Source organism: Salmo trutta, chromosome 14 (genome assembly GCF_901001165.1).
Source record: "Salmo trutta chromosome 14, fSalTru1.1, whole genome shotgun sequence".
Classification (NCBI taxonomy): Eukaryota; Metazoa; Chordata; class Actinopteri; order Salmoniformes; family Salmonidae; genus Salmo; species Salmo trutta.
This window is the reverse complement of record NC_042970.1, coordinates 61,071,317-61,098,987: the sequence shown is the minus strand read 5'-3', so window position 1 is coordinate 61,098,987 and position 27,671 is coordinate 61,071,317. Positions and strand designations below refer to the sequence as shown.

The 27,671-nt window shown below is 42.5% G+C and overlaps 1 pseudogene; it reads right to left on the bottom strand.

Moving 5' to 3' along the window:
• The window catches only part of LOC115208519 (signal-induced proliferation-associated 1-like protein 2), a 110,437-nt pseudogene that overhangs the window by 27,652 nt on the left and 55,114 nt on the right, over positions 1-27,671 (bottom strand).

Below are 27,671 nucleotides of genomic sequence, written 5' to 3'. Positions count from 1 at the left end.
AAGCGCTAACTAAAACCGAAATAATAAAAAAGGACAATGACTAGTGTGTCAGGACTTTAGGTTCACTAAAGCCTTAGATGGAGTTTACCATAGCACACTGCGCTTTATTACGGCCGACAATTTTAGTACTCATGACTTAGTACTCATTCTCTACCAGAAAGTTGGTTGGCCCTCTGATGTCACGTAGGCTGATACATTGCTATGTTTTCATTTATACAGCCCTTTTACATAAAGTCCCACTGTACCTAACATCATTACTAAACTTTAGACACCTGGTCTCAGGGATGGCGAACTCTGGAAATTCCTTTGGTCTCTACAGAGTTAGGTAACTCCGCTTTTAGTTTTCTTGCACCTTACTTTGTGGAACAATCTTTAAAATGTTTTTAGATGTGATGTTCTGGTGCTTCTAGGGTAATTCAGAAAGCTGATTGAGGACCTTATTACTGTGTTATTTTTTTTATGACCGTGTTTTTCTTTCTGCTTACATTTATATTTTGATGTGGGTATATTCTGTAATTTATGTAATTCAGGGTCTCATCTGTAAAAGAGATCTTGGTTTCAGTATGAATCCCTGATAAAATAAAGGCGAAATAAATTCACCATTTGGTGCCAAAGCAGGGTTGACATCTTAACTCATGACATCTTACGTTTAATGAGAGAAATATCAGACACCAGAAGAGTTTGTAGTGAAGCAAACCACCTATTTTGCTTTAAAAGTATACAAAAATACCCAACAATGAACACTAACCTCTTCTGTGTGAAGTGCAGTCCATATGAAATGCCCATGTCTCCAAGAGAGAGACATGTCTGTTAAGAACAGTTTATATTGTTGCAAACAGGTCCTTAATATACACTGACTGTACAAAACATTAAGAACACCTTCCTAATATTGAGTTGCCCCGCCCCCCCCCCCCCCTCAATTCGTCGGGGCATGGACTCTACAAGGTGTTGAAAGCGTTCCACAGGGATGTTCGCCCATGTTGACTCCAATGCTTCCCACAGTTGTGTCAATAAGGGAACATAGCTTTCACCTGGTCAGTCCATGTCATGGAAAGAGCAGGTGTTCACAATATTTTGTACACTCAGTGTAGACTTGTAAAGTCTTTCATACAGACATTTACAAGGACACGCCAATCTGAAAATAGAGTTTTCACTCCTGAGAGGACAATCTATGTCAGAGTCATTCCTGAGAAACCATTGACTAGAAGGGAATCACTTCATCTCAATTTTCCGCCACAATAAGGAAAAATGACAGCCAACAGGCTGTGCTTTTCTTTTTACAAAAGGTCAAACTCATCCCACAAAAATGCACTACTCCCACATATACACACACATACCAGTATGCTTGCATGCACACACACAGTTGTAAAAGGACATGCACACACTGATTAGATGAAACACCACACATACGCATGGCATGGACACACACGCGCGTTCAACCTGATGCACCCTTGCATAGCTGACATGTAATGCAACACTGCCCGAAAGACCAGTGCTGAGGTAGCCTTACTGTCGCTGTGTGTGTGTGCGCGCACACACGCGTCAGACGATTGAGGACAGACCACAGCAGAGGGGCAGTGCAGGGCTGCAAACAAGAGCCTCAACACTCAGGAGCTCAATAAAACATTCACATGTCTTGACGCCCTGCTAGCTAACCCCACAGCCCCCTGCCCTCAACCCCTCACCACCTTCCATGCTGTGTGCCAAGTTCAATAACAGGGGCACAACATGGGAGGTCGATCCTCAATCCTCATAGACAGAGTGAAAAAGTAGATGCTTATGGAGTGATATTAGTGCCAACAAAATTAAACATTTCATAATACAAATTCTGATCAATTCTGTTGCCACTAAAATCACTCCATAAAACATGACCAAACATATGGGCAAAAACTAGGAAAAACCTTAGTCTCTTCTGTTTGTTTTTCTGGTAGTATTATATCAAGTGCCAAAGAGTGCTTAACATCTACATTCAGCATTGATTCAGTTTTTTTTTTTAGTTCTGGTACCCACTGTGTGTGCAAATACCATCTGAAGCAATGTCTGTGAGAAACACTGCTTTAAGTATAGTAGTTACAGTATGTTAGCTGGAATTAGAGCTGGGTCGAGTTCATTAGGGATCAACGGTAGAAAACAGACAAACAGGGATGGTTTACTTAGACTTGTCAACTAACAAAAGCTCATTCCTGTTTTCCATTGCAAATCGTTTCAAAACACTCAGTTGCTTTCCCTAATGAACATGCCCCTTCCGCCATCTTGTTTTTCTTCCTGTCAGAGCAGTCTCAGTTTCCCAGTCATCTATTTGCCACTTAATTTTATGCTAATCACATTACAAAAACCTTGACCTCATTATGCACGGCCTATGCAAATGTTGTGCAGTGTCAGTGATACTAAGGATAGAGGTGCCATTGTGTCCGTCGGGAAAATTATACAATTTCACTAACAAAAACAGGTCAGCAATGAGTCCTATTCAATTATTAGCACAGGTCCTTGGGAATAGTCAGACATGATTGGTCAGCAAATCTGTATACGTATATGAAATCTGAGTGACTCTTTATGCCAAGCAAGGAAGCGTGTTTGATGTAATATACACTACCATTGAAACGTTTGGGGTCACTTAGAAATGTCCTTGTTTTTGAAAGAAAAGCACATTTTTGGTCCATTAAAATAACATCAAATTGATCAGAAATACAGTGTAAACATTGTTAATGTTGTAAATGACTATTGTAGCTGGAAACGGCAGATTTTTTATGGAATGTCTACATAGGCGTACAGAGGCCCATTATCAGCAACCATCACTCCTGTGTTCCAATGACACGTTGTTAGCTAATCCATGTATATCATTTTAAAAGGCTAATTGATCATTAGAAAACCCTTTTGCAATTATGTTAGCACAGCTGAAAACTGTTGTTCTGATTAAAGAAGCAATAAAACTGGCCTTCTTTAGACTAATTGAGTATCTGGAACATCAGCATTTGTGGGTTCGATTACAGGGTCAAAATGGCCAGAAACAAAGTACTTTCTTCTGAAACTCGTCAGTCTATTCTTGTTCTGAGAAATGAAAGCTATTCCATGCGAGAAAATGCCAAGAAACTGAAGATCTCGTACAACTCTGTGTACTACTCCCTTCACAGAACAGCGCAAACTGGCTCTAACCAGAATATAAAGAGGAGTGGGAGGCCCCGGTGCACAACTGAGCAAGAGGACAAGTACATGTGTCTAGTTTGAGAAACAGACGCCTCACAAGTCCTCAACTGGCAGCTTCATTAAATAGTACCCGCAAAACACCAGTCTCAATGTCAACAGTGAAGAGGTGACTCCGGGATGCTGGCCTTCTAGGCAGAGTTCCTCTGTCCAGTGTCTGTGTTCTTTTGCCCATCTTAATCTTTTATTTGTATTGGCCAGTCTGAGATATGGCTTTTTCTTTGCAACTCTGCCTAGAAGGCCAGGAGTGATGGTTGCTGATAATGGGCCTCTGTACGCCTATGTAGATATTCCATAAAAAATCTGCCGTTTCCAGCTACAATAGTCATTTACAACATTGACAATGTCTACACTATTTAAAAAAATGGAAAATACATTTTATTTTCTTTAAAAAACAAGGACATTTCTAAGTGACCCCAAAATGTTGAACGGTAGTGTACCTCAAGTTTCTTTTGGTGACACACTGAGCATGATTATGAGTGTCAAAGGCAGGGATACTCAAATCTGGTCTCCAAGTACTGCTGATGTAAATTCTTCGCTCTAAGCAGGGACTGATTAAGACAGTGCTCGTGAGTGGAATCTCTAACCAACCAGTGACAATGAGTTTACTCTGTTCAAAAAGAAAACCGGCAGCATTTTGGCACTCCAGGCTCAAATTGAGTACCTCTGATCTAGGGGCGTTTGAACTAGGAACTATGAGTCAATGAAGATGGAGGTGGGTGCTGAGGTATACCTGGTCCCGTCCTGTTGCTTCCTGTCGAAGGAGGTGCTACGGGAGATGGCCCCCTGAGCGTAGTGGAACATCTGCTGCCCGGGGCTGGGGCCCTGTGTGGGGGAGGCCCGGGACATGGATGGGCCGCCACCCGGGGTGGTCGAGACGCGGTGCCAGCCGGCAGCCGTGGTGGTCTTGTACTCCACCACGGGGACGCGGTACATCTCCGAGCAGCTCCTGATAGAATAAATCAAATGACAAATTAGCAATTCAGCGTCTTACAAAACAATCTTAAAACGGTAAAGTACATGTACTTACATTATACTGTAAGAGCATGAGTAAGTGTTGTTACAGTGTTATTAAGTGCATCGAATGTAAAAAGTGTGAATCCTCTTACTTGCCAAATAGGCTATACTGTAAGTCAATGGGAGAGTTAAGTTGAGATTTGGCAGATGGACTGCATTTTAAGAGTTAGGTATTTTGCGATTTTTCATCAAACCTCACTAATTGATACGTCCATTTCCAAACTGGTATAGCCTCGTTCCACCTCTTTCTTACTTGATTTAAATTTCAGAATATAGTATTAACCCAATATTCTGAGTGCAAACTTCCCATTGCATTTGGGACCAGTCGCTGCTAACTTGTGTCCAACTTCATCCCTATTTACTGCTACTTTGCTACAGTTAAATATGTTAAACATTTGCTGATGGATATGAGCTGCATTGACTAAGCCTGTGGCCGATTGACATCAATAACACTGGTATTAGTATTTTATTTGGATCCCCGTTAGTGGTTGCGAAAGCAGCAGCTACTCATCCAGGGGTCCACACAAAACATAACATTAATAGACAACATTGATTAATTTAACAAGCCCTTTAGGTCATGACTACAGAGATCATTAGCTTTGAACTAGCCAAGTCCCAAAAGTCTGGGTCCCAAAAGGCATCCTATTTCCTATTCTGAACAAAAATATAAACACAACATGTAAAGTGTTGGTCCCATGTTTAATGAGCTAAAATAAAAGCTCCCAGAAATGTTCCTAACGCACATACAGTACAAAACTATGGATAATGTTCTCACTTTCACCCTGCTTGATTCCTGTTAAAACATGATTTGGCAAGTCTCAAGTTCTCAATACAACCCAACGACTACCTTGGAATGTCCCAAAAAAATGGCACAGCACGAAAACCCGGTCTTGATTCATACATGTTGGCCCAGTCTCAAATGGCACAGGCCTATAGGGCTCTGGACAAAAGTAATGCGCTACGTACACTGAACAAAAATAGAAATGCAACAATGTCAAAGATTTTACTGAGTTACAGTTCATATAAAAAAAAAAATAAATCTGTCAACTGAAATAAATTCATTAGGCCCTAATCTATGGATTTCACATGACTGGGAATACATATATGAATCTGTTGGTCAAAGGTACCTTAAAAAGAAAGGTAGGGGTGTGGATCAGAAAACCAGTCAGTATCTGGTGGAATTTGCCCTCATGCAGTGCAACATCTCCTTCACATAGAGTTGATCAGGCTGTTGATTGTGGCCTGTGGAATGCTGTCCCACTCCTCTTCAATGGCTGTGCGAAGTTGCTGGATATTGGCGGGAACTGGAACAAGCTGTCGTACACATCAATCCAGAGCATCCCAACATGCTCAATAGGTGACATGAACAGAGTACGGCAGTGCCGTCATAACTTGATTGATGTGAAGGCTAACATGTCCTGACATGTCCCTTTTGCGGCCTTTTATGCATTCTAGTAGAGTTAATAATCACCACACACACACACACACACCACACACACACACACACACACACACACACACACACAGCGGTCTACGGCACTGCATCTCAGTGCAAGAGGAGTCACTACAGTCCCTGGTTCGAATCCAGGCTGTATCACATCCGGCCGTGATTGGGAGTCCCATAGGGCGGCCCACAATTGGCCCAGCGTCATCCGGGTTTGGCAGGGGTAGGCTGTCCTGTAAATAAAACATTTCTTAACTGACTTACCTAGTTAAATAAAAAGGTTGCACACAGACACACACACCAAAAAGTGAAGTTTGTTGGAATTACATGTCCCCATTACCAGTAAAACATAATCAAAACCTATTTCTTTCACTTACTTGCTCTGCTGTTTCATTGTACATTTGTTCAGTCGTTTCATTCTCAACCAGGATTTCATCATACATGTCAAGCAGTGAAGTTTTAGCTCTCTGTCCGTCCATGATCTCTCTTCCTCGGTGCGCACTGTCACTGTGTCCATTTCCATCTTGTCCAGCTGTGTATGTAACATTTCACGTAAACCCTGTTTCTTGTCTGCATCGAAGTAGCAGTCCTTGTACCTAGCATTGAGCATGGTGGCGACACAGTAAAGAGGCTCAGAGAGAATACCACCGAGTCGCTTATTCACAGCCTCGAGTACTTTTGTACGTTTTAACCCCATGGTCTGTGTCGGCAGTTTTGTTGAGCAGGCGTTTCAATGCCATGACAGAGGGTATCACGTCTGCTGCAGATGCAGTTGAGCTTATTTCTCGAGTGGCGCTAGGAGTGTGTTCATGTTTCCAAGTTTCAAACATGTTCTCAAATGCCATTGAAAGCAGCGGTATGAGAACCAGCAGGTTCTTGAGCATGCAAAACAGCTTTCCTCGGTACGACATCCTGGTCGGCCCATTGTGCTGTCAGACTCAGCATGCTCATGGGACTGACACGCTGGTCCAAATGTTAGTTGTGACGCCCATAGCAAGTAGCATAATGAATTCCATTATCTTGGCTTTAATGGATTTCGCCTTTGAGTTGTCTCACTGAAATGTTCTTACTCTTTCAAATGACTGCTCAACTTGAACTTGTTTAGTTGTTGGAAGTGTGGCGCTTAGTATTTTTCTGCTTTTGTTCTGTGTAGCGCTGTATTTTCGTGGCGTCATTAAGTCATCTACTTATGTTAGTATACGTATGCACTTCAGCTTGACATCGGTTTGCACATCGGCGTTAAACTAGAGGCCGATGTTGGCATTTTTAGCTAATATCGGCCGATTCCGATATGCTCACCGATATATCGTGCATCCCTAATTTACATCCCTGTTAGTGAGCATTTCTCCTTTGCCAAGATAATCCATACACTTGACAGATGTGGCATATCAAGAAGCTGATTAAACAGCATGGTCATACACAGGTTGCACCTTGTGCTGGGGACAATAAAAGGCCACTCTAAAAATGTGCAGTTTTGTCACACAACACAATGCCACAGATGTCTCAAGTTGAGGGAGTGTGCAATTGGCATGATGACTGTAGGAATGTCCACCAGAGCTGTTGCCTCACAATCACAGACCACGTGTAACCACGCCAGTCCAGGACCTCCACATCCAACTTCTTTACCTCGGGATCGTTTGAGACCAGCCACTCTGACAGGTGATGAAACGGAGGAGCATTTGTCTGTAATAAAGCCCTTTTGTGGGGAAAAAACTCATTCTGATTGGCTGGGCCAGGTTCCAAGTCCCATGCCCACCCATAGCTGCGGCCCTGCCCAGTCATGTGAAATCCATACATTAGGGCCTAATGAATTTCTTTCAATTGACCAATTTCCTTATATGAACTGTTACACAGTAAAATCGTTGAATTATTGCATGTTGCGTTACATTTTTGTTCAGTGAAAGAATAAACAACGCTTGGGACAGCTGTTTTGTAAGAGGCTATTTAGCTTAGTTTAAGTTAAGTACAAAGGGCAGTATTTTCACGGCCGGATAAAAAAACGTAACCGATTTAATCTGGTTACTACTCCTGCCCAGAAAACTAGAAATTGCATAAATTAGTTAGATTTGGATAGAAAACACTCTAAAGTTTCTAAACTGTTTTGAATGGTGTCTGTGAGTATAAAGAACTCTATTGGCAGGCCAAAACCTGAGAAGATTCCAATACAGGAAGTGCCCTGTCTGACAAATTGTTGTCCTCTCGTTGCATCTCTATCGAAAATACAGCATTTCTGTGCTGTAACCGTGACATTTTCTAAGGCTTCCATTGGCTCTCTAAGCCGCCAGAAAGTGGAATGGGGTGTCTGCTGTCTCTGGGCAAAGAACAGCAGCAGAATTGTAAGTGGTCAGCCTGGGGACAGTGAGACGGAGAGGCGCATTCACGAGACTACTCCATTTTTTTTCTTTCAGCCTTTTGAATGAATACAACGTTGTCCCGGATTGGAATATTATCGCCATTTTCGAGAAAAATAGCATAAACATTTATTTTAAACAGCGTTTGACATGCTTCTAAGTACGGTAATGGAATATTTTGATTTTTTTTTTTTCACGAAATGCGCTCGCGCGTCACCCTTCGGATAGTGACCTGAACGCACAACAAAACGGAGCTATTTTAATATACCTATGGATTATTTGGACCCAAAACAACATTTGTTGTTGAAGTAGAAGTCCCTGGGAGTGCATTCTGACGAAGAAGAGCAAAGGTAATCCAATTTTTTCTAATAGTAATTCTGAGTTTAGTGAGCCCCAAACTTGGTGGGTATCAAACTAGCTAGCCGTGATGGCCGGGACTATCTACTCAGAATATTGCAAAATGTGCTTTCGCCGAAAAGCTATTTTAAAATCTGACACCGCGATTGCATAAAGGAGTTCTGTATCTTTAATTCTTAATATAATTGTTATGTATTTTGTCAACGTTTATCATGAGTAATTTTAGTAAATTCACCGGAAGTTTTCGGTGGGTATGCTAGTTCTGAACATCACATGCGAATGTAAAAGCTGTTTTTTTGATATAATATGAACTTGATTGAACAAAAATGCATGTATTGTATAACATAATGTCCTAGGAGTGTCATCTGATGAAGATCATCAAAGGTTAGTGCTGCATTTAGCTGTGGTTTGGGTTATGTGACATATATGCTTGCTTGGAAAATGGCTGTGTGATTTATTTTGTGTCTATGTACTCTCCTAACATAATCTAATGTTCTGCTTTCGCTATAAAGCCTTTTGAAATCGGACAATGTGGTTAGATTAACGAGAGCCTTATCTTTAAATGGTGTAATAAATAGTTGATTGTTTGAGACAAATTGAATTGTGGTATTTTAGTTGGTTTTGTATTTCGCGCCGTGCAATGCCATTGGCTGTTGGCTAGGGGTTCCGCAGGCGGAACGGGGTTCCGCTAGTGGGAACGTCGGTCCTCAACAGGTTAACCTACCTCCTGGGTGTGCCGTCCTCATGGGCTGGACGATGACCACACTGACCGTGTTGGACGTGCGCAGCAGGTCGATCATCTGCTCGTGGACAGTGTGGCCACGGCCACCTTGCAGATCTCCATCAGCCGGCTGCCCGGACGAGACCCACCTGCCAGGCAAAGCCGAAGGGTCCACGTCTGCCACCACACCCCGAAGTTTACGTGGAATCCCAGCTGGCCCAGACCGTTCCGCGGAGGGTCATCTCCACTGTCTCGCAGCCCCGGGTGACAATCTAGGGTGACATGACCAAGAGAGTAAATTTCAGTCTACTTTGATCTAATGGCTTTATAGGGTTTATCCATGTGGCAACTGTTTTGAAAAGTTATGAGCATTACCTTATAAGGCCAAATGTAGATCAACCTTTACCCCAGTTAAAGTTGCTCATTACTGCCTCTCCGTGAGGTTGTGGTTTGACCTAATCCACACAAATACAAACCCTAAATAGCCACTGAAGCTGATGAGAACCTTAAATTATATCCCTTTCCATTATAAAGTTGGTTGAAAAGACTAAGGGCTCCATTCAATCAAACTTGGCAACAAAAACAGAATATTGTCCAAACGTGGCCTGAGCTGGCCTCTTGAAGTGCAGGAAACAGTTACGGGATTTGACAAAAAAAGTTTGCAACAACCAGAAGAAATACCTAGATAATTTCAGAATAAACCAGCCCAATTGCACAATGTCAAGCTCTGCAGAGATTAGGGTCGTCACGATGCCAAAGGTTAAAAAACACTAGCTCTGTTTTGGAGTGGCAACGTTTCACTATTTTTCATCCAGATTCCCCAGTTCTTTCACCCCCTTTTTAGCATCTTAAAGCCTGGGAGTCTGAGGCAAATGGCCTTGGTGACAACCCTAGCAGAGGCTTTAGACACCTTTGGATAATCCCATTTAAACTAAATTTAAAAGGGCTTGGGATAGAGAGCTCAGGGACACCCGACCCCATACGACCTCTCGTCACTCCCCAATTATCAACCAAATGAATCAATCAATTCGTGGGAAAAAACAGGAGGAAAGTACACGCCCTGGCAGGCCTTTATTACCACCAGTGATTCAAGAACAGTAACTTTTAACAACAAACATATTGTTGTGAGGCTGAGGTAAAGTGGCGGTATAATGGGGGACATCTGCTGACTAAACTGCTGTGACTTGGGCTGGCTCCCAGGACTTGAGTAATCATCTCACTGCAGTGTTCACTCATAGTAAACTATTTAGCTTAACAAGATCTTTTCACATCAGATCTTTTACAGAGCTTATCTGACTGGTCAAAATACCAATTAGTTAGGAAAAAAAAAATCTGAATTGGGCTGCCTGTTGAAACGCAGCCAAATACTGAGGTACAAGGTTTTATGCAAGTGTCTTATGATAAATATGTCTCAGGCAGCGGTGGTCAATCTTCTCTCTGGGCCAGTGTGGGTACAGCCAAGCAGTAACAAAACCATTTGATCAACTTAACCTAGTCTTCAGTAAATACTTGGAGAAGTTGAATCAGATATGTTCTTTGTGGGTCCGATTGACGACCCCTGGTTTAAACATTGAGGCGGGGTTTCCCGGACACAAATTAAGCCTTGACTAAAAATCAATCTTAATTGAAAATGCTTTTTAGTCCAGGATTAGGCTTAATCTGTGTACAGGATGTGTAGCACTGAATTATGTTGTCTTTAAGCCTCCCACACAACCTTCTTACCTCCAACCTCTGCATGATCTCCCGGACATCGTCCCAGCATCCTTCCTGCGTGGAGAACACCACACACTCGCCTCGCTCGTAGAAAAGCCGGACGCTCCCGGATGTTGCGCTCCAACCGAGGACGTCGCGGCAGTAGCAGTTGAACACCACCTCCTTGGACGCCTCTTCGATCAGCACCACAAACTCATTGGAGACGGCCAGCAAGCAGCCAATGTCCGCCGACTGGCCAAAGTCCCGTGCCACCACGGCCCAAGTGACCGCCCCGTAGCTCTGGAGGTGGGCGTTCCGCCGGGGTCGGCTGCGCTCCTTCTTCTTGACACCCAACGAGATGAAGCTGAACTTGGCCGCTGAAGAGTCCACAGGGGTGGCGCTTACAAAGTTCTCGGCCAAATCCTTCAGGTACTCTTGGCGCTGTGCGCATGGCCATGGCGCGGAACTTGTCCGACTTATGCACCGCATTCTCGCCGTTCATCATCTTGGCCAGGAGGAAGTCCCGGAACATGGCCGACTTTGTGGAAGAACACCCCCTGGGGGATAGGAGGACCGAAGGCGGGCACGTCTTTAGATCTGGTGACCGCCACACTAAAACAATAAAGACAAACAGCCATTTTAATCCCTCTGTCGTTTTGCATCATAATCTTTTCTAAGTAACACAAATAGGTCATAACCAATACATTTGAGAGAGATCTGTTCGGGAGATCTGTTCCACTTGTGTGAATATAATGGACTACACTAGCATACTTTTATAATGCTCTATTATAAATAGAGGTGTGGTTTCAGTTTTAAACAATAGGGGTCATTTCAACCCTCACAGTGGTGTAGGTAGTGACAAGTAACTGGTGTTTCTGTATGATCAGAATTCTGATTCAAGACTCAGGTCCTCTAACAGTAAGGCCCCGGAAATCATTGTAGTGGATTTTCAGAAGTTTCTTTGAATTGTACAGCAGCATATCCAAATCAAAATTAAATCAAAACAGATTTGGAGATGTTATCAACAGGGTGCAGCAAAATGCTTGTGTTTCTAGCTCCAACAGTGCAATAATAGCTAGCAATTAAAAATCGTAAAATACACAATCAAGAAAAAAAACTAGCAATGTCAAGAGACTGGAAATATATACACATACATATAATGATGTGTAAAGGCAGTATGGACAGTATTGTACAGCAGTAGTTATACAGGTTGAGCCATGACTAGAATTCAGTATATAAAGTGAATTCGGAAAGCATTCAGACCACTTGACTTTTTCCACTTTGTTACATTACAGCCTTATTTTTCACATCATCAATCTACACATAATACCCCATAATGACAAAGAAAAAAACAGTTTGAACATTTTTATTTATTAATAAAAGTAAAAAAAACGTTATTATATTTACATAAGTATTCAGACCCTTTACTCAGCCTACTTTGTTGTATCACCTTTGGCAGCAATTACAGCCTCCAGTCCTGGGTTTGAAGCTACAAGCTTTGCACACCTGTATTTGGGGAGTTTCTCCCATTCTTCTCTGCAGATCCTCTCAAGCTCGTCAGGTTGGATGGGGAGGGTCGCTGCACAGGTATTTTCAGGTCATTCCAGAGATGTTTGGTCATGTTCATGTCCGGGCTCTGGCTGGGTCACTCAAGGACATTGAGACTTGTCCGAAGCCACTCCTGCATTATCTTGGCTGCCATGCTTGGGGTCATTGTCCTATTGGAAGGTGGAATCTTAGCCCACAGTCTGAGGTCCTGAGCACTCCGGAGCAGGTTTTCATCAAGGATCTCTCTGTACTTTGCGTCGTTCATAGTTCCCGTCAATCCTAACTAGTCTCCCAGACCCTGCAGCTGAAAACCTCTCCACAGCATGATGCTGCCACCATGCTTCACTGAAGGGATGTGCCAGGTTTTCCTCCAGATGTGACGCTTGGCATTCAGGCCAAATAGTTCAATCTTGGTTTCATCAGACCAGAGAATCTTGTTTCTCATGGTCCGAGTCATTTAGGTGCCTTTTGGCAAACTCCAAGTGGGCTGTCATGTGCCTTTTACTGAGGAGTGGCTTCCGTCTGGCCACTCTACCGTAAAAAGGCCTGATTGGTGGAGCGCTGCAGAGATGGTTGTCCTTCTGGAAAGTTCTCCCATGCCCACAGAGGAACTCTGGGAGCTCTGTCAGAATGACCATCGGGTTCTTGGTCACCTCCCTGCCCAAGGCCCTTCTCCCCCGATTGCTCAGTTTGGCGGGGCGGCCAGCTCTAGGAAGAGTCTTGGTGGTTCCAAACTTCTTCCGTTTAAGAATGATGGAGGGCATGTTCTTGGGGACCTTCAATGCTGCAGACATTTTTTTTTGGTACCCTTCCCCAGATCTGTACCCCGACACAGTCCTGTCTCGGTATGCTCTACGGACAATTTCTTCGGCTCATTGCTTGGTTTTTGCTCTGACATGCACTGTCAACTGTGGGACTTATACGGACAGGTGTGCACCTTTCCAAATCATTGGTCAATCAATTGAATTTGCCAAAGGTGGATCCCAATCAAGTTGTAGAAACATCAAGGATGATCAATGGAAACAGGGTGCACCTGAGCTCATTTCGTGTCTCATAGCAAAGGGTCTGAATACTTACGTAAATAATGCATCTGTTAATTAATACATTTTTTATTTGCAAGATTCCTAAAAACCTGTTTTTGCTTTGTCATTATGGGTTTATTGTGTGTAGATTGATGAGGAAAACAATGAATTTGATCAATTTTAGAATAAGGCTGTAATTTAACAAACTGTGGGAAAAGTCAAGGGTGTCTGGAATACTTTCCGCAATGCGCTGTAAATATAAAGTGGTTAAACAGTATGTAAACATTATTAAAGTGACCAGTGTTCAATGACTATGTACATAGGGCAGTAGTCTAAGGCGCAGGTAGAGTACCGCATGGCAGCCGGCTAGAACAGTGAATAAGGTGCAGGGCAGGGAACTGAGTGGAGGCCGGCTAGTCGGGACTGTAAACGTCTGATGGCCTGGATATAGAAGCTGTTTCTTAGTTTCTCGGTCCCAGCTGCCTTCAAAAATGGTAGCGGGGTGAACAGGCTGTGGCCCGGGTTGCCGAGGGTCCTTGGGCTGAGCACACACTCCTGTGAAGCCCGTGTTGAAGATCAACGTGGCGGAGGGTGTTGTTGCCCTACCCTTACCACTTGGGGTCGGCCCGTCAGGAAGTCCAGGACCGAGTTACACAGGGAAGGGTTCAGACCCTGGGTCCTGAGCTGTAATCAGATGAACAGTATTCTTACATACAGTACCAGTCAAAAGTTTGGTACAACACCAACTATTCAAGGTTTTTTTAATTTTTTACTATTAGAATAATAGTGAAGACATCAAAAGTATGAAATAACACATATGGAATCATGTAGTGACCAAAAATGTGTTAAACAAATCAAAATATATTTAAGATTCTTCAAAAGTCGTCTTTCTTGGCCCAAGCAAGTCTTCATATTGGTGTCCTTTAGTAGTGGATTCTTTGCAGCATTTCGACCATGAAGGCCTGATTCACACAGTCTCCTCTGAACAGTTGATGTTGAGATGTGTCTGTTACTTGAACTCTGAAGCATTTATTTGGGCTGCAAACTCTGAGGGGGGTAACTCTAATGAACTTATCCTCTGCAGCAGGGGGTAACGCTGGCTCTTCCTTTCCTGTGGCGGTCGTCATGAGAGCCAGCTTCATCATAGCGCTTGATTGTTTTTTGCGACTGCACTTGAAGAAACGTTCTTAACATTTTCCGGATAGACTGGACCTTCATGTTTTAAAGTAATGATGGACTGTCGTTTCTCTTTGCTTATTTGAGCTGTTCTTGCCATAATATGTACTTGGTCTTTTATCAATAGGGCTATCTTCTGTATACTCCCCTACCTTGTCACAACACAACTGTTTGGCTCAAACGCATTAAGAAGGAAAGAAATTCCACAAATGACTTTTAAGGGACACCTGTTAACTGAAATGCATTCCAGGTGACTACCTCATGAAGCTTGTTGAGAGAATGTCAAGAGTGTGCAAAGCTGTCACAGGCAAAGGGTCGCTACTTTGAAGAATCTCAATATAAAAAAAATATTTAGATTTTTGAAACTTTTTTGGATACTACATGATTCCATGTGTTTTTTCATAGTTTTGATGTCTTCACTATTATCTACAAATATAAAAATAAAGAAAAACCCTGGAATGAGTAGGTGAGTTCAAACTTTTGACTGGTACCGTAGGTATTTATCTTGTTCAGGTGGGATTGGGCAGGGCGCAGTGCAATGGCGATTGCCCGGGTCTGTTGAAGCGATATGTGAATTGTTGTGGGTCTGGGTTTCAGGTAAGGTAGAGGTGATTGATCCTTAAACTAGCCTCTCAAAGAATTTCAGGATGACAAAAGTGAGTGCAAGGGGCGATAGTCATTTACCTTCACTTCTTGGGTACAGTAACAATGGTGGACATCTTGATGCAAGTGGAACAACAGACTGGGATATGGAGATGAAATATGTCCATAAACACTTCAGCCAGCTGGTCTGCATATGCTTTGAGGACGTGGCCCTGGCAGTCTTGCAAGGGTTAACACGCTTAAATTACTTACTCACGTCGGTCCACAAAGAACGAAAGCGTCGGTGGCCATGTCGGGGGCTTCGATGTCGTTTTCCTCGATGCGGGTGAAGGCGTTTAGCTCGTCCAGGAGCGAGGCGTAGATGTCCGCGGCGTGGCTGGTTTTCCCTTTCATAAATCGCTGATTGTCTGGAGTCTCTGTCACATATATATCATGTCTGAGCCGTTTAAATCCAAATCCACTGTGTACTGTTGTTTTGCTCTTGATTGTGTTACCGAGGTCGTAGCTGGTCTGCTTGTACACCGTCCATGTTCCAGTCACATTGCCATGGTTAAATGCGATGGTTCGCGCTTTCAGTTTTGCGCGAATTCTGCAATCTATCCATGGTTTTGGTTTGGACTAGTTCTAAATCATCACAGTGGGAACAACATCCTCTATGCACTTCCTTATTAACCCATTCTCCGAGTCAGTGTGTACGTAAATACTGTTCTCAGAGTGAGACCAGAATATTTCCAGTTCCGCATGATCAAAACAATCTTGAAGCATAGATTTCAATTGGTCAAAGCAACATTGAGCAGTCCATAACCACAGGAGCTTCCTGTTCCTGTTTGCATAGCCCCAAAAGGGAGAGTAGCAATTATCCATGGTCTGTGTTGCACATGTAGCACAGGAGATGTGTTGATAGAATTTCTGTAGCGTTTTCCTCAGATTTCCTTTATTAAAGTCCCCAGCTACAATAAATGCAGCCTCAGAATAAGCGGTTTCCAGGTTGCACCTAGAAAAGTGTAGTTCCCTGAGTGTCGGCTTGGGTGGGAATATACACGGCAGTGACGATGACCGAAGAAAATTATTTTGGGAGTTGATTCACTTGATTCAACAAATATTAAGAGGTACTTCTGAATGATTGACTCTTGTAATGATTGGATTCCAGCCTTATTGAAATTGGGCCCTTAGGTACATGAATGATTGAATAAATGCAAGTTAATGTAAACCAGCTCTACACATCTATCACACCAAGTGTTCTAGAAGTATCGGCGGTCTGCTTTGCTCACCTGTAGCAAACATTTTCTGTGCAAGGGTTGTGGACTTTGACGATGACGAACACGTGCTGGAAGTTGCGATGCGAATGTTTTGGGGAGTGAGGGAAGAGCACAGGTCCTGGAAGATGACGGTGACAATGTCATTTCCAATGTGTCTCTTCCTCAGTAGCTAAATGGCAAGAAAAGGAAACGGAAAAAGAAAAAGCCACATTAGAATTCAGAAAGTAAATGCCCTTACAGTACATGAGAGACTATGACAGTGTCTCAATGGTCTCAAAAGGCCTGATGACCTACATGGTGGTAATATATCCCATCCTTTATCATGAGTCAAGCTGTTAAGTGGTCAAGGAAAGGATATGGAGGACAGTAAAACCTGTTCATTTGGAGTCTATCAGAGGGCATGTGGAGCTACAATCAACAGAAGTGCTAAAGGCAGTGGCTAGGGTCCAGAGGTTTCTAACAGGGCGATAGCCTCCCCATCAGGAGGCCATAGTCTGATAAGTCCCTTGTGTAGGTGGTAAACAAACGGGAGATAAGCGGTGGAATAGGCCGGATCAAGGGGCTCATGTAGTGGCAGAGGCCTTTGCAGACCTTTGGGGGGGGGGGGGGGGGGGGCTTACAGCTAATCTCAGAAATCAAATGGGATCCCAGGGGAGGAATGAAACTTCAAATCCTGATAATCAATGCCCAAGACACATGCTATGCACAAGACATTTGGCCCGTTGTAATTTCCCTAGAGTTTGGAAATGACACTGGCCCTCATTCCTGTATAGGTGGCTTTCTATGAACACGGGGCAGTTTATCAACCCTGATTCCTGGACATACTCTGCAGAGGGCCACAGCTTTAAGATGGCCTAAAATCTTTATAACTGAATTTCAGACATCCAGAATTGTCCATTAATTAAAAAACGGAATTGAATTAGAGGTCGACCGATTTAACTAGGGCCGATTTCAAGTTTCATAACAATCGGTAATCGGCATTTTTGGACACCGTTTATGGCCGATTACATTGCATTCCATGAGGAAACTGCGTGGCAGGCTAACCACCTGTTAGCGAGTGCAGCAAGGAGCCAAGATAAGTTGCTAGCTAGCATTAAACATATCTTATAAAAAAACAATCAATCTTCACATAATCACTAGTTAACTACACATGGTTGATGATATTACAAGGTTAACTAGCTTGTCCTGCATTGCATATAATCAATGCGGTGCCTGTTAATTTATCATCGAATCACAGCCTACTTCGCCAAACGGGGGATGATTTAAGCACATTCGCGAAAAAAGCACAATCGTTGCACGAATGTACCTAACCATAAACATCAATGCCTTTCTTAAATCCATACACATAAGTATATATTTTTTAAACCTGCATATTTAGTTAAGAAATTCATGTTAGCAGGCAATATTAACTAGAGAAATTGTGTCATATATATATATATAAAAATAAAAAATCTATAAAAACAATAATCTGAATGCTGTTCCCAAGAGCTTTACGTAAGATACTGCTTACAACTGCAAAGCAAATAGAATCAACATGGTGCACATGACAATTCATTTATAGACCATGTTGCTATGGTCTAGATGGAAAGACCCACCCAGGCATATTTAGACACCAAGCAGAGTGGGGAATTTAATTGAGGAGTGCATGCGAAATTGTTGTCGTGGCAACATCTCCAGCAATAGCATTTCCAATTAACAAGTCACTGACTGGGGGAAATTATGCACAACTCCGAAATGATGAGTGCCAATTTCTAATATTGGAGAGCAGATTGTGACTAAAGGACCAACATGGCAAGCTACCAGTTGTAGTAAAGGGGTAGAAACTATAAGGAATGTTCATGATAATGATCACTATAATGATGATAAAAAAGGGTTGCAGTTAGAAAAATATACATTTTTCAGAGCAGCATCATTTTTTTCCGCTTGACTTGAGTTTCCGGGGGGGGTTCACTAAGCTAACATTTGGAATTGTTTTAAGATGGTCATAGCAAGGATCATTTGGCTATTTGATGTTGAATTTTAGAACCCCTTTATGTATCCCAAAAAATATTAAAACATTATCATCTGATAAAGCATTGAATTTGGACTCACTGCACTTAGCCCATAGAAACACATTGATAACTGATTCATACATGGAAAAGCAGATAGTAAAAAAAAAAAAAAAGTTTCTTATTTTTGCACATATTTAACCCAATTTTTGGGGTCTGACAAACACAGCTGTAAGCTCAGCCACCTTCCACTGCACATTTGGAAGGCCGTCCCCTGGAGGATCCGGCGGATTGAGACGCGGCCCATGCAATAAAATAGATATGCATGCTAGCAGATACCCATAGACTTCCAGTGTCCACTCACCTGTTGTCTGTTGTTGGGGGTGTAGGGGAGCAGTGTGGACACGTGGAACATCAGCTCATAGTCTTTGTAAGTGGTGTAGAGAGAATGTGTTCCAGTGGAATCCGCTGGAACACCCAAACAAAGAATTTAGGTCAGACCAGCTCAGACAGGGACATTCTAAACAACAGAATTTAAAATAATGTAATACTGTAGTCTCTGGAGAAAAAAAATGTAATACATGATCTGCAATAAGATCATTGTATAGAGCAATAATAATCCTGTGGTATTGCCAGGGACGGACTGGGACCAGAAATTGGCATTTCCAACACTCTGGACCATTCGTTTCCTTGAGGCCTCCCATTATTAGTCAAATAACAATAATACTGTTTTAAGACAGATCAGCCAATCTTGCATTTGCCTGAAATGCCCTATGGCCAGTCTGGTTCTGGGTATTTCTAAATGTCCCGTTCTCTTTCCCCAGTGCTTGGAAACGACACTGGCCATCGTTCCTGTATAGGTGGCTTTACATGAACGCTGGGCAGATTGCGTGTCATTTCCAGGAATCAGGATGGACAGACGGACACAGCTTTAAGATGGCTTAAAATCTTGACTGCTGTAACTGAATTCCAGACCTCCAGAATAGCCCATTAATCAAAAAAACTGTTATCTGAATACTTTTCCCAAGAGCCTTATGTAAGATGTTGCTTACAACTGCAAAGCAAATAGAACCAACAGAGTACACATGACAATTCATTTATAGAGAGTGTTGCTATGGTCTATATAGACAGACCCACCCGGGTTTATTCACAGACACCAAGTCGAATCAAGCTTTATTTATACAGCTCATTTCAGACATGGAATGCAACGCAATGTGCTTCACAGGAAAAAAACGAATAAAAATAACAAGGAAAAGTAAAGCTGAAATATTTACTACACAACAAACAAGAATAAAAACTAAAGTGTGACAAAAACTGAATAACTAAAAAGCACCCTAAGGAAAAGCAAAGCTAAAAACATGAGTTTTAAGATCTCTTAAATATATGTCCACAGTTTTGGCCCCCCTCAGGTTCTCTGGCAGGCTATTCCAGAGGCTGGGGGCATAATAACTATAGACTGCCTCTCCACCAAGCAGAGTGGGGAACTTAACATGGAGTGAATGCGACCAGCCCATCTTTTATTTGACTGAACTGCCCAATGGTAGAAATGGTATACAGAAATCTCTATATCTATATTAATATACACTGAGCAAAAATGTAAACGCAATATGTAGTGTCGGTCCCATGTTTCATGAGCTGAAATAAAAAAATCCCTGCAATTTTTCCATACGCGCAGAAGAAACCGTATTAATCTAAAGCTTTGCCGCTCAAATGTATTTACATCCCTGTTAGTGAGCATTTCTCCTGTGACAAAATAATCCATCCATCTGACAGGTGTGGCATATCAAGAAGCTGATTTAACAGCATGATCATTACACAGGTGCAGCTTATGTATTAAAGCCCTTTTGTGGGGTAAAATGTATTCTTATTGGCTGGGCCTCCAAGGCCCGACCATGGTTGCACCCCTTCCCAGTCATGTGAAATCCATAGATTAGGGCCTAATTAATTTTTTTCAATTGACTGATTTCTTTATATGAACTGTAACTCCGTAAAATCTTTGAAATTGTTGCATCTGTCTTATCTGTCTGTACAGTATATACACTACCGTTCAAAGGTTTGGGGTCACTTAGAAATGTCCTTGTTTTTGAAAGAAAAGCACATTTTTTGTCCATTAAAATAACATCAAATTGATCAGAAATACAGTGTAGACAATGTTAATGTTGTAAATGACTATTGTAGCTGGAAACGGCAGATTTTTTTATGGAATATCTACATAGGCGTACAGATGTCCATTATCAGTAACCATCACTCCTGTGTTCCAATGGCACGTTGTGTTAACTAATCCAAGTTTATAATTTTAAAAGGCTAATTGATCATTAGAAAACCATTTTGGAATTATGTTAGCACAGCTGAAAACTGTTGTTCTAATCAAAGAAGCAATAAAACTGGCCTTCTTTAGACTATTTGAGTATCTGGAGCATCAGCATTTGTGGGTTCGATTACAGGCTCAAAATGGCCAGAAACAAAGAACTTTCTTCTGAAACTTGTCAGTCTATTCTTGTTCTGAGAAATGAAGGCTATTCATTCCATGCGAGAAACTGCCAAGAAACTGACGATCTTATACAACGCTGTACTCCCTTCACAGAACAGCGCAAACTGGCTCTAACCAGAATATAAAGAGGAGTGGGAGGCCCCGGTGCACAACTGAGAAAGAGGACAAGTACATTAGTGTATCTAGTTTGATAAAGAGACGCCTCACAAGTCCTCAACTGGCAGCTTCATTAAATAGTATCCGCAAAACACCAGTCTCAACGTCAACAGTGAAGAGGTGACTCCGGGATGCTGGCCTTCTAGGCAAAGCTGCAAAGAAAAAGCCATATCTCAGACAGGCCAATAAAAAGAAAAGATTAAGATGGACAAAGAACACAAACACTGGACAGAGGAACTCTGCCTAGAAGGCCAGCATCCCAGAGTCGCCTCTTCACGGATGACGTTTAACACCCCTACTCTTACGATAAGTGCCATGGGATCTTTAGTGACCATAGAGAGTCAGGACACCCGTTTAACGTCCCATCCGAAAGACGGCACCCTAACACAGAGCAATGTCCCCAGTCACTGCCCTGTGATATAGACCAGAGGACAGGGTGCCTCCTACCGGCCCTCCAACCCACTTATGCGTATAATAAAAATCGTATTAAGTGTTTAAAAAAAAATCCTGGCCATGTAACGCCTCGAGCATTTTTCAGTGTATAGAGAGACGTGGACTTTTTTCTGAATGTTTTTTTTAGCAATCTACCACATTTTTTCAAACTTCCAAGTTTGCTCCCATCAAAGATAAATCATTCAAAACTGAATATTCTTCTTTTCAGTTGGTCTGTACAAGAGATGTACAGTATGTGTCCAGCTGGGCCCTCATCCTCTAATTTATTGAACATTTATCAAGCATATGATACATTAAAATGATAATACAATATAAAAAACAAATGTGTGTGTTGAGTCATGAACTCTTACTTTGTTGTCCAGCTGGGCCCGGTACTTGGTGAAGCCCTTCAGCCTGACCCTCTGGCCCAGCAGCTCCATGAACTCCTCCAGGGCGGGGCTGGCGCTCTCATTGTTGTACATCTCCTCTTCGGTGCTCTGGCCCGCCTGGCAGTACATGATGCCCACCTTGTGCTGGAAGCTCAACTGGAATGACAAAGAACAATAGGGGTGGGGTTATGACATGCCAATGTCTGCCCAATATCTGTTTATGCTATGCTAATGTGTGGAAGAACCTGAGGTTATGACCTGCCTATGTCTACCTGAATGTCTGTTTATTATACGATAATAAATATATTTTTTTTTTAAATCTCAATTCAAATCTTATAAAAGGTAACTGGCATAATGCTTATGAAACATTTCTCAAAATGCTTGGGCTCATGACCAAATTATAGCAGGTGTTATTTTTCATAAGACACGTTACTTCAGAGCAACACAGATGGGACATACAGTATTCAACGATGCATTCCTCCTTATCTACACTCTTGATTGAAATGCTCTGTAGCTCCAGAGACGGTTGCCGGTGCATGGTGTCAAATTAGGCTGAAACGCCCCTGTAAGCACTCAGGGAGGGAACGATATATCAAGCGGCGTACCAGCCCAGTGCATTTTATCTCCTGCCTATCAACACCTATTACCTGACACAGGTGCTGAGATTGTTCAGATGGCTAGCGCTAAGTGTGCTATCAGAGGAGTTGACACACACAAATAAGAAATAATTAGTGTGAGTGGCCCTCAGACCACACCTAACGGTTGGTCCTGAATAATTAATTAATCTTAGAAATGCTGTAGGATGAAACTGTTTTTTTTGTGGGGGTGTGTGTGTGTGCGAGACCAGGATCAGCAGACCCTTGCGAAACTCAAAGAAGGACGGGGGGGACGACGACGACGACGACGACGGGGGGGGGGGGGTGGGTGCTCACTGCTCACATCTAGGCAAGATGACGAGACGAGCGGTCAAAAGAAAAATGCATTAAATCGAGAAGTCTCAATTTGCTTGGCTGATCTCTTCCCATCTCTCCCTATGTCTTGGCAACACTGCAAAAATTCAGTGGGAGGGTGAGGCCATATTGTTTTGGATAAGGGGAACGGAAGCTGTGCCGCCCTTAGTAAATGATTCACACTTGAGGGGGATAGGGGAAGTACTGCTGGTAAAGCGACGTTAGATTGCCATTGATGGTTGTCTTTACTACGTATCTCCACGGTTGCTTAATGAGTAGCTAACAATAATAGCATTCCAGTCCTACTTACAGTAGATATAACCGGTGAAAGCTCATGATATTATCACATCAATGAAATGTAACATAATTAAACTTAGTTGAATTAAAGAACATGGAATTAAACTTAATCAAATTGAGGAATAAGAGAGTTGACCCCTAGACATTCCTTGAGGTCAAGATTCCTCCTCCTCGCCTCTCGCCAGCTTTGCTCCAATAGATTTACAAACCACCTGCCACGCTCCCCAAATGAAAGAGGCTTGTATGAAACTTGATCTCATCAATACTCTGATATTGCACCCTGATGCCATTTCTACCCCTGCTGTTACTTGCTTTAGGGATTGATCTGTCTTGATGCATGTCTCTGGTTACCCAGAAATCCAGTTACATGGCAATACCGCTTATTGTTTTTCCCCTGTCCAGAGATGAGTGAATATTCCACCATACTGATACTAGATACCGGAGCCATGGTAGCATAGAAATATAATTACTAGAATGGGAGAAAACCCCTCAGACGGTGGCAATTGGATTTCTTTGCATGGTAGTCATAATTGGGAAAATAAATGTCATTAAAGTCTAGCCTCGACTGAGTGTGTGAGTTGCGTATTTGTACAATTTCCTGGTTTCCCACCGTGCCAGACATAGCCCGAAAGGCAGTATGCTGTGCTTGATTGATGATAAGGGCTCAAAAACAGCAAACTCCATATCTGGGTTTTTGCTTAACACCGTAAAGCAATCACAATCTGCAGTGTAATCCCTTGTTGTAAGCGGAAATACCTACTTGTGACAACAGTGATGTATAAGATATGTGATTGTGTTAAGATGTGTCATATTGTGCACTCAGTTGCAATACCTTAGTCATTTACGGGTCACATTAAAAGCCCCAATGCAGTCAAAATCCTGTGTTTTATATGTATTTCCACACTATGGATACTGGAATAATACTGTGAAAATGATAATGCCCTTTTAGTCTAAGAGCTATGTGAAAAGATCGCCAGAAATGTCTGAAGGTTTTGGTGGGAAGGAGATTTGGCCTTCCTGGTTATATAACCAGGCGGTAAATTTGTTAATAGACCAACAAGAAAGAGAATCCCAAACCTCTGTGACAATAACATCTAGTTTTTAGTTTACCCCCCTCCCACTCAGACAGTCCTAGCAAAAGTATTGTATGAAAAATTGCTCTTTGCTAAGAAACAATTTGTTTCTCCAAGGCATTCCTAGTCAACCACCAAACATTTCTGTAATTCTTTTTTTGGATTTGTTTGGTGCTGTTGGCGGTGTGCACTTGATTCAGCAGTCCTAGCACCGGAAAGGCAAACACTGCCTATTTTGAATCATTTCATGTGTCTGAATGTAGAACTCCGCCCAACCGGTTGGCCCAGAGAACAAATTAAGCACACCTATAGGCTTACCACTGGCCAATCAGATAGCTCAGATCACTGTGTCTGCACAGTTCCCTCAGGCCACAGACACTAAAAAGTCTAGAGCGCACAGCAAAGTTGATACTATGAGATTTCAAAACTTAAAATCATGACCGGAGACACTCAACAAATACTGCTGCTGTTTTATGTGTAAGTTCATGTTGTTATTCAACACTGTCAACACTTTTTTCACTTTGATAAGCCATCAAATGTGTTCTCCCTACTTCCACTCACGCTACAACCAGCACTGCAGCTGCAATAATGAGTTTAGCAAAGTGTTTAGATAAGCTTGCGTGGTTATTATTAGCGGCTTGTGTATATTTTATTTCATTTTCTCTGATCATAGGAGTAACGACATGAATTTCGCTATTAGCTGGAAGGCTGTGTCCCCTTTTCTCAGTGGGAGGGAGGGAGAGCGGAGAGACGGTGAAAGGCTGCCTCACCGCTAGCGCTGATCCAAGAGTTTTTACACAGCACAATATACTTTAAAAAATATTTTTTTTTTAAACTTGGTTGCATCGAAGCTCTCTCACTGCTGCCCCCTCCCTCCCTCCCTCCATCCATCAGATGCAGGCCATCAGTACAGCGAAAGCTAATTACGCTCACTCAGCTGTGCCTCAAGTAATACAACAAGTTATCTATTACCAGTGTGATCATATACCAAGAACAACAACATTGGCAGGGGCTATTCAAGCTTAGCCAAAATGCATAGGGCATTTAGCCTACTGCGCAAACAGGTTAAAGAAGGATTTGTAAGCCTGGAGACAATTGACACATAGATTGCATGTGTGTGCCATTCAGAGGGTAAATGGGCAAGACAAAATAATGAAGTGCCTTTGAACAGGGTATGGTAGACTCCAAGAAGAGGGAATTTGTTAGGATCAAAAGACATGTAGAATTAGCAAAGCCCAGGTAAAAGTTAGATGAAAACCCACCTCAGTCTTCTGCCAAACCTAACCCTGGGGTAGAAATGTTATTTTTCAGCAGGTTAATTACACATGCCAAAAAACACACCAGAATGACACCAGAAAGGTTTGAATATTGCTGCCCCACCAATGATTCCCAACCAAATTGACTATTTTGACAAAAACAATGGCCCTAAGAGTTGTGCAAAGGTGGAAGAACATTTTTCAAAATGATTCACAGCTGCAATGGCTGCCAAAGGTGGCTTTCACCAAGTATATATACAGTTGAAGTTGGAAGTTTACATACACCTTAGCCAAATACATTTAAACTCAGTTGTTCATAATTTAATCCTAGTAAATTCCGTGAATTAGGTCAGTTAGGACCACTACTTTATTTTAAGAATGTGAAATGTCATAATAATAGTAGAGAGAATGATTTATTTCAGATTTTCTTTCTTCATCACATTCCCAGTGGGTCAGAAGTTTTACATACACTCAATTAGTATTTGATAGCATTGCCTTTAAATTGTTTAACTGAGTCAAACATTTCAGGTAGCCTTCCACAAGCTTCCCACAATAAGTTGGGTGAATTTTGGCCCATTCCTCCTGACAGAGCTGGTGTAACTGAGTCAGGTTTGTAGGCCTCCTTGCTCGCACACACTTTTGCCAGTTCTGCCCACAAATTTTCTATAGGATTGAGGTCAGGGCTTTGTGATGGCCACTCCAATACCTTGACTTTGTTGTCCTTAAGCTATTTTGCTTTGGAAGTATGCTTGTGGTCATTGTTCATTTGGAAGACCCATTTGTGGCCAAGCTTTAACTTCCTGACTGATGTCTGAGATGTTGCTTCAATATATCCACGTAATTTTCCTTCGTAATGATGCCATCTATTTTGTGAAGCGCACCAGTCCCTCCTGCAGCAAAGCACCCCCACAACATGATGCTGCCACCCCCGTGCTTCACGGTTGGGATGGTGTTCTTCGGCTTGCAAGCCTCCCCCTTTTTCCTCCAAACATGACATTGGTCATTATGGCCAAACAGTTCTATTTTTGTTTCATCAGACCAGAGGGCATTTCTCCAAAAAGTACATTCTTTGTCCCCATGTGCAGTTGCAAATCGTAGTCTGGCTTTTTTATGGCGGTTTTGGAGCAGTGGCTTCTTCCTTGCTGAGCAGCCTTTCAGGTTATGTCGATATAGGACTCGTTTTACTGTGGATATAGATACTTTTGTACCGGTTTCCTCCAGCATCTTCACAAGGTCCTTTGCTGTTATTCTTGGATTGATGTGCACTTTTCGCACCAAAGTACGTTCATCTCTAGGAGACAGAACGCGTCTCCTTCCTGAGCGGTATGACAGCTGCGTGGTCCCATGGTGTTTATACTTACGTACTATTGTTTGTACAGATGAACGTGGTACCTTCAGGCATTTGGAAATTGCTCCCAAGGATGAACCAGACTTGTGGTCTACACATTTTTTTTGAGGACTTGGCAGATTTTTTTATGATTTTCCCATGATGTCAAGCAAAGAGGCACTGAGTTTGAAGGTAGGCCTTGAAATACATCCACAGGTACACCTCCAATTGACTCAAATGATGTCAATCAGAAGCTTCTAAAGCCATGACATTTTCTGGAATTTTCCAAGCTGTTTAAAGGCACAGTCAACTTAGTGTATGTAAACTTCTGACCCACTGGAATTGTGATACAGTGAATTATAAGTGAAATAAATCTGTCTGTAAACAATTGTTAGAAAAATTACTTGTGTCATGCACAAAGTAGATGTCCTAACCGACTTGTCAAAACTATAGTTTGTTATCAAGAAATGTGTGGAATGATTTCAACCTAAGTGTATGTAAACTTTCAACTGGACACACACACACACACACACACACACACACACACACACACACACACACACACACACACACACATACATACATACATACATACATACATATTTTGAAAATGTGGAGTAGGTTGATGCATTTAAAAAAAAAAATCAGCACAATGTTAAGACTGTGCAAGAGGTGTGTAAACTTTCACTAGCGACTGTGTCTATGATCACTCACCCCCTGTTGGTCCAGCTTGAGGAGCTGCTCAGGGACCTTGGGCGAGCTGGTGGCCAGCCTGAGACACTGTATGTTCAGCTCTGGGACCACATACTCCAGCACCTCCTTCAGTGGTAGGCCCCTGGCCATGCCATGCTTGGCGGTGGAGGGCACGGCGTCTTCCAGGATGGCCCCTCGGAGAGTGGTGAGCTGGGGAGGACAGAGAGA